At 42.1% G+C, this 9,151-nt stretch overlaps 1 pseudogene; it reads left to right on the forward strand.

Annotated features, from left to right (window-relative positions):
• Nucleotides 1–5,541: 5,541 nt before the first annotated feature.
• Nucleotides 5,542–8,776, forward strand: LOC114701200 (annotated as a pseudogene).
• Nucleotides 8,777–9,151: the final 375 nt, after the last annotated feature.

Raw genomic sequence — 9,151 nt, forward strand, 5'->3', positions numbered from 1 at the left:
AAATACATTTGAAAAGGCTCACAAGTACTAGAAGCATTTGGCTTGTAACATCTGATGCTTCTTCTTTATGATATATGCAATGAATCTTGATTCTGCCAAGTGTTTACAAGACTGAGCCAGACACTTTAGCTTTAGGCCATTATTTCTCCATCTGCAGTATGAAGAGACTGACTAAATAAACCCTAATTCTGGGGACTAGATGGGGGTAATTAGAACTATGGTCTGGACTAGGGAATCAGTAAACTTTTGAGGTCAAAGGCATGACAGTAATAGATAGCAAGTAGTATAGGTTTTACAGGTCCTGTGTACTTCGTTGCAGTTTCTCAATTTGTCCTTTGTATCTTACAATAATCACAGGGAATACAGTCCTCTCCCCTTATCTGTGTTGGATATGTTCTAAGACAACTAGTGGATGTCCCAGCCATGGCTAATAATAACTTACACACACACACACACACACACACACACACACACAACACAGAGAGAGAGAGAGAGAGAGAGAGAGAGAGGAGAGAGAGAGAGAGATAGATATTTCCTTACATTATTATTATTATTATTATTATTATTATTATTATTTTTGGTTTTTTGAGACAGGGTTTCTCTGTGTAGCTTTGCGCCTTTCCTGGAACTCACTTGGTAGCCCAGGCTGGCCTTAAACTCACAAAGATCCACCTGCCTCTGCCTCCCGAGTGCTGGGATTAAAGGCGTGCGACACCACCGCCCGGCACATATTCATACTCTTAATAAAGTTTAATTTATAAATTAGACACAGTAAGACATTAAAAAACCAGTAGCTTCTAGAGAAAGGAAAAATATTGAATGGCAAAAAATAATAGTACTGTGACTAGTCTTCTGGTAACTGAGAGTACCAAGTACATAAGAGGCAGATAGCACATATTGTGTGGATACAGTGGCCAAAGGGATGATTTGTGTTCTGGGAAGGATGGTTAAGGATGGTGTAAGATCTTGTTGTGCTAATCAGAATAGCAAGCTCTTTAAAACTTAGGAATTGCTCATTTCTAGAAGTTTCCATCTATATCCAGACAACAGTGGACAATGAGTAACCATTGTTACAGAAAGCAAAACTATTGATATCAGGGAAGTACTGTATTTAAGGATTTGGGAATAGAAGTATTCAGATAACATTTAAATAAAAGTGGGCTATGATTGGCCGGTTCCAAGCTTAGACAATTAGCGTATTGTTGCTACCTTACACATATAGACTTAATGTTATCTCACATGTGACAGAGTGATTGCTTTTACAGGCACATTAACTCCTCCATAGAACCCACAACCGATACTAGTGTAACTTGTATTTCTATGACTTCTATAGCATTTACTATGGAAATCCGTACTTTTTTTTTTTTTTATAATTAGTCTTTGTTTTCCTTATTTAAGAGCTCATGCTCCCAGTCACACCATAGGAAATCCACTCACCCCTTGCAGAAGACTTTAATGCTCATGTTAAAATCACTTCACATCTTGTGCCTTTGTGGATGTGTGAGTTCGGCATGCTTCCATCTGTAAGGAGCAAAATCAAACCAGCAATGATTCAGTCATCAGGATAGTTACTGTTTTCTTAAGAAATCTGGAGCGAGGTAGAAGTTCGGTGAGTCAGTAAGGATCCTGAGTCTTTTCATCCCGCCTCCCATCCTCTCAAGTGTGTTGCCTTTTGTCTTCCAACTTCAAGTCTCATAGGACAAGATGACTACCACCACTTCAAGCTGTATGTCCTTGAACAAGTATCCAAAGCAGAAAGGGAGAGGGAGAATAAAACAACCTCCTCTTTATATCCCTCGTCTTTTATCATCAAATGAAATCTTTATCAGAAACCTTCTAGCAGAATCTCCCTTCTCACTGGGCAGAACTAGGTCACCCACCTCGGCTTCAGATCAGTCACTAGCAAAAAGAAATGAAGTTTCTGTGATGGCCTTAGACCAACTGTTGACAAACTGTGGATAGTGGGGAAAAAACCCAGCTGGGACCTGTTTTGGAAATAAAGTTTTATTGGGACACAGCCATGCATGTTCATATTTATATCAGCTATGACTGTTTTTGTACTAGAACAGGAAAGTTGGTCAGTTGTGACAGGATCCATCTGCCTTGCAAAGTGGGACATATTTACTACCTGGCTCTGTACAGAAAGTTTTTCCTCCTCTGACTTAGACTGTCACTCATCCCATGACACCACAAAACCGGGATTCTTGAAACAAGAAGAATAACTTTAGATGACAACCAGCAACGAGATCCCCACTGTACTTATAAGATGGCTTATATGCTTGTTAGTGAAAATGTCTACAGTTAACCAACAGATGTACTTTTTGAAAACCTTTTTCTACATCCTCAGTTTAGGCTCTTACCCTCGTCTTTCCACAATTCCACCCAAACCTTAGTAACATCTTAGATCTGTATTTTCTCTCTCTCAATACTTCTTTTGGACTATAAGAACTTAAGCATTCTTCAGACTCTAAGGCTCTGGAGTGAATATAACATAAGATTTGATAACTGAGTAAAATTGTGTTTGTATTTGTGTGTGTGTGTGCGCGCGCGCATTCACATGTATTTTTATACACGAGGAGATAAAGTCAACTTCTTGACAAAGCATTCTTCAAATACCATCTCTGTTGTTGTTGTTGTTTTCCAACAGGGTATTTTACTGACCTGGAATTTGCCAGGTAGGGTAGGTTGACGGTCAACAAGTCCCAGGCATCCTCCTGTCTCTGTGTCCTCAGCACTCAGGTTACAAATGGACACCACTGTGCCTAGCTTTTCTACATGGGTTCTGGGAAGGTTGAACTAAGGTCCTTATGCTTGACCAGCAAGGATTTTACTGACTGATCCATCTCTCGAGCCCTCATACTTGTCTGAGACAAGGTTTCACGTACCACAGCCTAACCTCAAATTTCCTATTTAGCTGAGACTGGCCTTGAACTCACGACCCTCCCAGCCTCCACCTTCTTATTGCTAGGATTACAAATGTATGCTACTGCACCTGGTTGAATTTCATTAAAAAATATTCTGTATTATGTACTAAGGCTGCCTCCTGGCCTCATATTGTTCATGTGTCTAACTTCCTTCCCCGACAAGCCACTGGGCCTGGTTGGTCTAGGAAAGATGCAGGAAGGATTTTCTTGTGAGCTGTTTGTGCATTTGGCTTGTGGCAAGCTTAAAAGACTAGACTGCTTTTTAGTTTTGTTTTTTTATTTAAAAAATTTTTTTTTTATCACCACACAATCTCCTATTCCTTTGGCCTCTAAAAAGCTATAGCTTTTCATTTAGGTGTCACAACAGAGGGGTTTAAAAATAGAGGAACAATGGTCTAGGATATGAAGGGGACTATCTCCCTTTGTTGAACAGCCATTAGAAGTTAGGTCCAACTTTTCAGGTCTAAGGTTATGGGATGTGTTTAACTCACAGTTTGAGAAAAAATTCAACTGGAGTGAAATTTGTGAGCACAGAATTCTATGAGTTGGGGGCACATGGGCCTTCTATGACCCATTTTGTAGGTGACAAATTCAAAGAAGAAATCATTCAACCGAGCTGATCTCATTGGGCCTCTCTTTCCTCGGAATTATCCCACCGCACAGGGAGGAGGTCGGGGAGAAGAAGATCTCCAAGGGTCTAATTACAAACCGACCTGCATAAACCCCTAAACCCTTCGGCGTGCTGGCTGGACCCCGTCCCATGACGCTGTGGCAGCTGTCGATTCCCCTGCCGTGTCTCTACCCAGTTGGCTCCGCCGGGGCTACCCTTCCCCGGCAGCTGTCACCCCTCTACTCTTACAGGAGAGTGGAAGAGTGTCTTCCTCACTGCTGCTCACAGCTCTGTTTCCGGATCCGCTGTCAGCCTGCCTCTTGGTTTACAGGCGCGGCTGCCAAGGAATGTGGAACCTTTCCTACCGGCTGCATGAAAGTAAGTTTGACGGACACAATCATACGTCTTCCTAAAAAGGTGGCTTCCTCGCTGCTAATAATAGGTTCCGCAGGATGGACTCCAGACGTCGTGACCTTCTCCTGGAGGTGAGGTGGGAGAGTGTCAATTGTGGCGTCCCAAGTTTTCCATCTCAATGTTGTCCCCAAGAAAACCCGGCTGTCTGGGCAGACACTTGACCTCCTGGGAGCCTGGTATTGTTCTAGCCCACATTTTCCAAGTGAGTTAATACTCTGAGTCATTTCGTCCTTACCTCCAGGCTCTTCTCCATCACTCGGCCCAACATATATATGGATATATTATTTATATAATAAATACTATCAATATATAGCATATAAACAATATAATAATGATATATAATGATGTGTATTTATATATTATATGGTGACATAATATATTATAACATATATAATATATTAATATTATGGATATTAATGTGCATACTAAGCCTTGATTTTTATAACACTAAGGAGATAGTTGAATGCATGTCCGCCTATCCTCTTCCTGTCCACAGTGTCTTAGCCTTAACACATGGTGGCTGACTTGGAACCATGGAGGAGGTACTAAGCAAGACGTGGGTTAGGAAGGCCCAGTATTCACAACTCTGATGTTGTCCTTTGGTCATACGCTAGAGTCTTAGCAGATGTGTGCCATGCTTAAGATTGCCCGCTCGTGATAATGGAGAACACAACCGTGCAAGAGGCACGGCCGATACTTGAAATAGTACGGATGTTTCACACGGTGTGAGTGCTTCTGACGGCAAGAGAGGGCATAATTCAGATAAAACTGCAGGAATTTGACAGAGAATCTGTGCTTGAGTTATAAATTTGGAAACATTCCCCATAGAGATGACATCTGAAGTTCCGCGTGAGGTATTTTATTTATTTAGTCAACAGAAAACATGGTAAGTACCAGTGTGATAGAAACTGTCCTGGGTTCTTACGAAATGTGAAGATATGAGAATGAGGAAATATTTCATGGCTATGGTTTCAGTTCTGCAAGAAGGAAAGCGTTCTGGAGAGGGATTGTGTTGATGGTTGCACAACACGAATGTGCTTGGTACCACTGAATTCCATACTTAAGCATGATTTGGATATTGTTTTTTTGTTGTGTCACTGTTGAGACAACATCTTGCTATGTACCCCGGCTGGCCTCAAGCTCATGCATGATCATGCCTTAGCCTCTCAAGTGTTGGGATTAAAGGTGTGTGCTACCATCCTGGGTCACAATAGTACATCGTTTGCATATTACTCATAAAAATTGGAAATAAAACTAAAAAAAAAAAAAGGCAGAAGAAAAAGCCAGGCATAGTGGCACAGGTAATCTCAGCAGTGAGAAGAATCAGGAGTTCAAAGTCATCACGAGTTACACAGTGAGATAGAGGCTAGCCTAGGTTATGTGATACCCTGTCTCAAAATAAAACAGAGTAACAAAAATAAATACATTGTTTAAGCATATGTGCTATAATGTACCACCCAAATATAATCTAGTGATAGGCAACATATAATTTGTCTGAATTTTGGAAGGTGACAAGTGCTATCGGAAAAGTACACATGCTCTGCGCGCGGCCTTGCGGAGCCGGCCTGCCGGCCCAGCTCCCCTCCCCGGCCCCGCGGGGCGGCCGTGCTGCCCTGACGAGGCAGGGAGGGGAGGGCTGGACCGGCCGCTGGCCGGGCGACCATGCCGAACTTCTGCGCAGCCCCCAACTGCACACGGAAGAGCACGCAGTCGGACCTGGCCTTCTTCAGGTTCCCTCAGGACCCGGCCAGATGCCAGAAGTGGGTTGAGAATTGTAGGAGAGCAGACTTAGAAGATAAAACACCTGATCAACTAAATAAACATTATCGACTATGTGCCAAACACTTTGAGACCTCTATGATCTGTAGAACCAGTCCTTATCGTACAGTTCTTCGAGATAATGCAATACCAACAATATTTGATCTCACCAGTCATTTGAACAATCCACATAGCAGACACAGAAAACGAATAAAAGAATTGAGTGAAGATGAAATCAGGTCACTGAAACAGAAAAAAATTGAGGAAACTTCTGAACAAGAACAGGAAACTAACAGCAATGCTCAGAACCCCAGTGCAGAAGCAGTGAACCAGCAGGATGGAAACGTGTTACCTTTGACCCTTGAAGAGAAGGAGAACAAAGAGAACCTCAAGTCATTATTTGAGATTCTGATTCTCATGGGAAAGCAGAACATACCCTTGGATGGGCACGAGGCAGACGAGATCCCAAAAGGCCTCTTTGCTCCAGATAACTTTCAGGCGCTCCTGGAGTGCCGAATCAACTCTGGAGAGGAGGTCCTGCGGAAGCGCTTTGAGACCACAGCGGTGAACACGTTATTCTGCTCCAAAGCGCAGCAGAGACAGATGCTGGAGATCTGTGAGAGCTGCATTCGGGAGGAGACGCTCAGGGAAGTGAGAGACTCGCACTTCTTTTCCATCATCACAGATGATGTGGTGGACATAGCAGGAGAAGAGCACTTGCCTGTGCTGGTGAGGTTTGTCGATGAAGCTCATAACCTGAGAGAAGAGTTTGTGGGCTTCCTGCCCTATGAAGCTGATGCAGAAATTTTGGCTGTGAAGTTTCACACTACAATAACTGAGAAATGGGGATTGAATATGGAGTATTGTCGTGGTCAGGCTTACATTGTGTCCAGTGGATTTTCTTCCAAAATGAAAGTTGTCGCTTCGAGACTTTTAGAAAAATACCCCCAGGCTATCTACACACTCTGCTCTTCCTGTGCCTTAAATTCGTGGTTGGCGAAGTCTGTCCCTGTGATAGGGGTGTCCGTGGCTTTAGGAACGATTGAGGAAGTCTGTTCTTTTTTCCACCGATCACCACAGCTGCCTTTAGAACTTGACAATGTAATTTCTGTTCTTTTTCAGAACAGTGAAGAGCGGGGTAAAGAGCTGAAGGAAATTTACCATTCCCAGTGGACAGGCAGACATGACGCCTTTGAAATCTTAGTGGATCTCCTACAAGCACTTGTTTTATGTTTAGATGGTGTAAATAGCGACACAAATATTAGGTGGAATAACTGTATAGCCGGACGAGCATTCGTACTCTGTAGTGCAGTGACAGATTTTGATTTCATTGTTACCGTTGTTGTTCTTAAAAAATGTGTTATCTTTTACAAGGGCCTTTGGGAAGAACCTCCAGGGACAAACTTCTGATGTCTACTTTGCAGCCGGTAGCTTGACTGCAGTACTGCATTCACTTAATGAAGTGATGGAGAATATTGAAGTTTATCATGAGTTTTGGTTTGAGGAAGCCACAAATTTAGCAACCAAACTTGACATTCAGATGAAACTCCCAGGGAAATTCCGGAGGTCCCAGCAAGGTAACCTGGAGCCTCAGCTAACCTCGGAGAATTACTATAAAGACACCCTCAGTGTTCCAACAGTGGAGCACATTATTCAGGAACTTAAAGACATATTCTCTGAACAGCACCTCAAAGCTCTGAAATGCCTATCTCTGGTACCCTCAGTGATGGGGCAGCTCAAATTCAACACCTCAGAAGAGCTCCATGCTGAAATGTACAGGAGCGACCTACCCAACCCTGACACGTTTGCAGCCGAGCTTCACTGTGGAGAATCAAGTGGAAACACAGAGGGAAAGACATCGACCTCCCATCCACTATTTATGAAGCCCTCCATCTTCCTGACATCAAGTTCTTTCCCAATGTCTATGCCTTGCTGAAGGTCCTATGTATTCTCCCTGTGATGAAAGTTGAGAAAGCACGCTATGAAAATGGGCGAAAGCGACTCAAGGCATATTTGAGGAACACTTTGACAGACCAGAGGTCAAGTAATTTGGCTTTGCTTAACATAAATTTTGATATAAAACATGATCTGGGTTTAATGGTGGACACATACATCAAACTCTATACAAATAAACCAGAGCTTCCTACAAATAATTCAGAAACCATTGAAAATACCTAAAAGATTTTTAAAATGTCTTATGTTTGCTGTTTGGAAGAAAAGCCGTAAGGTAGAGTAGGCCAATTAATCACTGTGTACCTTGCGGCTAGACCTCCAGTTGAATGCATCATTAGCTGTTGGTAATCCACATAGTTAAATGGCCCCCGTTTGAACTCTCATGCTTTCAGTATCTGTTCTTGCAGAAGTTGGCATTGGGATTGCCAGAATGCCTCCCTGCTAGTGGCACTCTGGAATTGCTTTAGTTAAAGTCATTTTAGATATAACTTTATCATTGTGGATCCAGTTGTCAGCTGTTGAGTTATCAGGTCTTTGAAAAATGAATTTTATGAGAGATACATTTTATAATGTGTTATGATGAAGTGTATCATTGACTTTTGACTTGTAGGAGTTATGGGTGTTTAAAATTTGTGGTAGCAGCACTTGAAAGGCAGAAGCATGAGGAGCACAAGCTTTAGGCCAGCCTGGCCTACATAGTGAGATTCTGTCTCAAAAAAACAAGGGCTCAGGTATAGCTTAGTGGAGCACTTGTCTAGCATGTGTAAGCTCATGCCTCAGCACTGCAAAAGCAACAAAGTCCACTGTGAGGAACAGTCACAGGAATTACAGAAGTTTATGAGCTCAGCCAGCAGGTTTCAGTGGAGTTCCGTCAGGATGGAAGGACCCCAAAGGACCAAGTGAATGGCAGAGCCAGGCCCTGTTGCTCCCCATTTGGTTGTTGCTGTTTACATTCCTTTGTTAGACCCACACTTTCATAAGCTTTTTCACAGGTAAATTCACTTCTGCTTCACGGCGAAGACAGAGACAAAGGCCATCTATACAGGCAGCTCCTGGCTTGTCTGTTTCCTTCTGTCTTTTTACATGAGTATGTCTGTCTACTGCCTCATCTTGATTTATAAGCAAAACTTAACAAAAATAAATGTTTTGTGGTTTATCTAAATAATACAGAAAATTTTACTGTTATTTTTGGTGAATAAGATCAATTTTGTACAGTTGATTTCAATCTAAATAAAATGTGAATTTTGTTTAAATTTCAATTGAGGTATTTTTGGTGGGTCAGAACACATTCTTGTGTATTTTCTTAAGATGATTATTTAATAATTACCCTCATGATTTACAAAAAAGAAAAAGAAAAAGAACACAGGAATGAGAGGGACTAGGAATTGGCCTAGTCCAATTTCAAAAATAGTTGGCCACTATTTTTGAAAAGGTTGCCAGAATGTGCCTAAGGTATACGAGGCTTGGCTAGAGATGTAGAGATGATGGACAG

Source organism: Peromyscus leucopus, chromosome 18, assembly GCF_004664715.2.
Source record: "Peromyscus leucopus breed LL Stock chromosome 18, UCI_PerLeu_2.1, whole genome shotgun sequence".
Lineage (NCBI taxonomy): Eukaryota > Metazoa > Chordata > Mammalia > Rodentia > Cricetidae > Peromyscus > Peromyscus leucopus.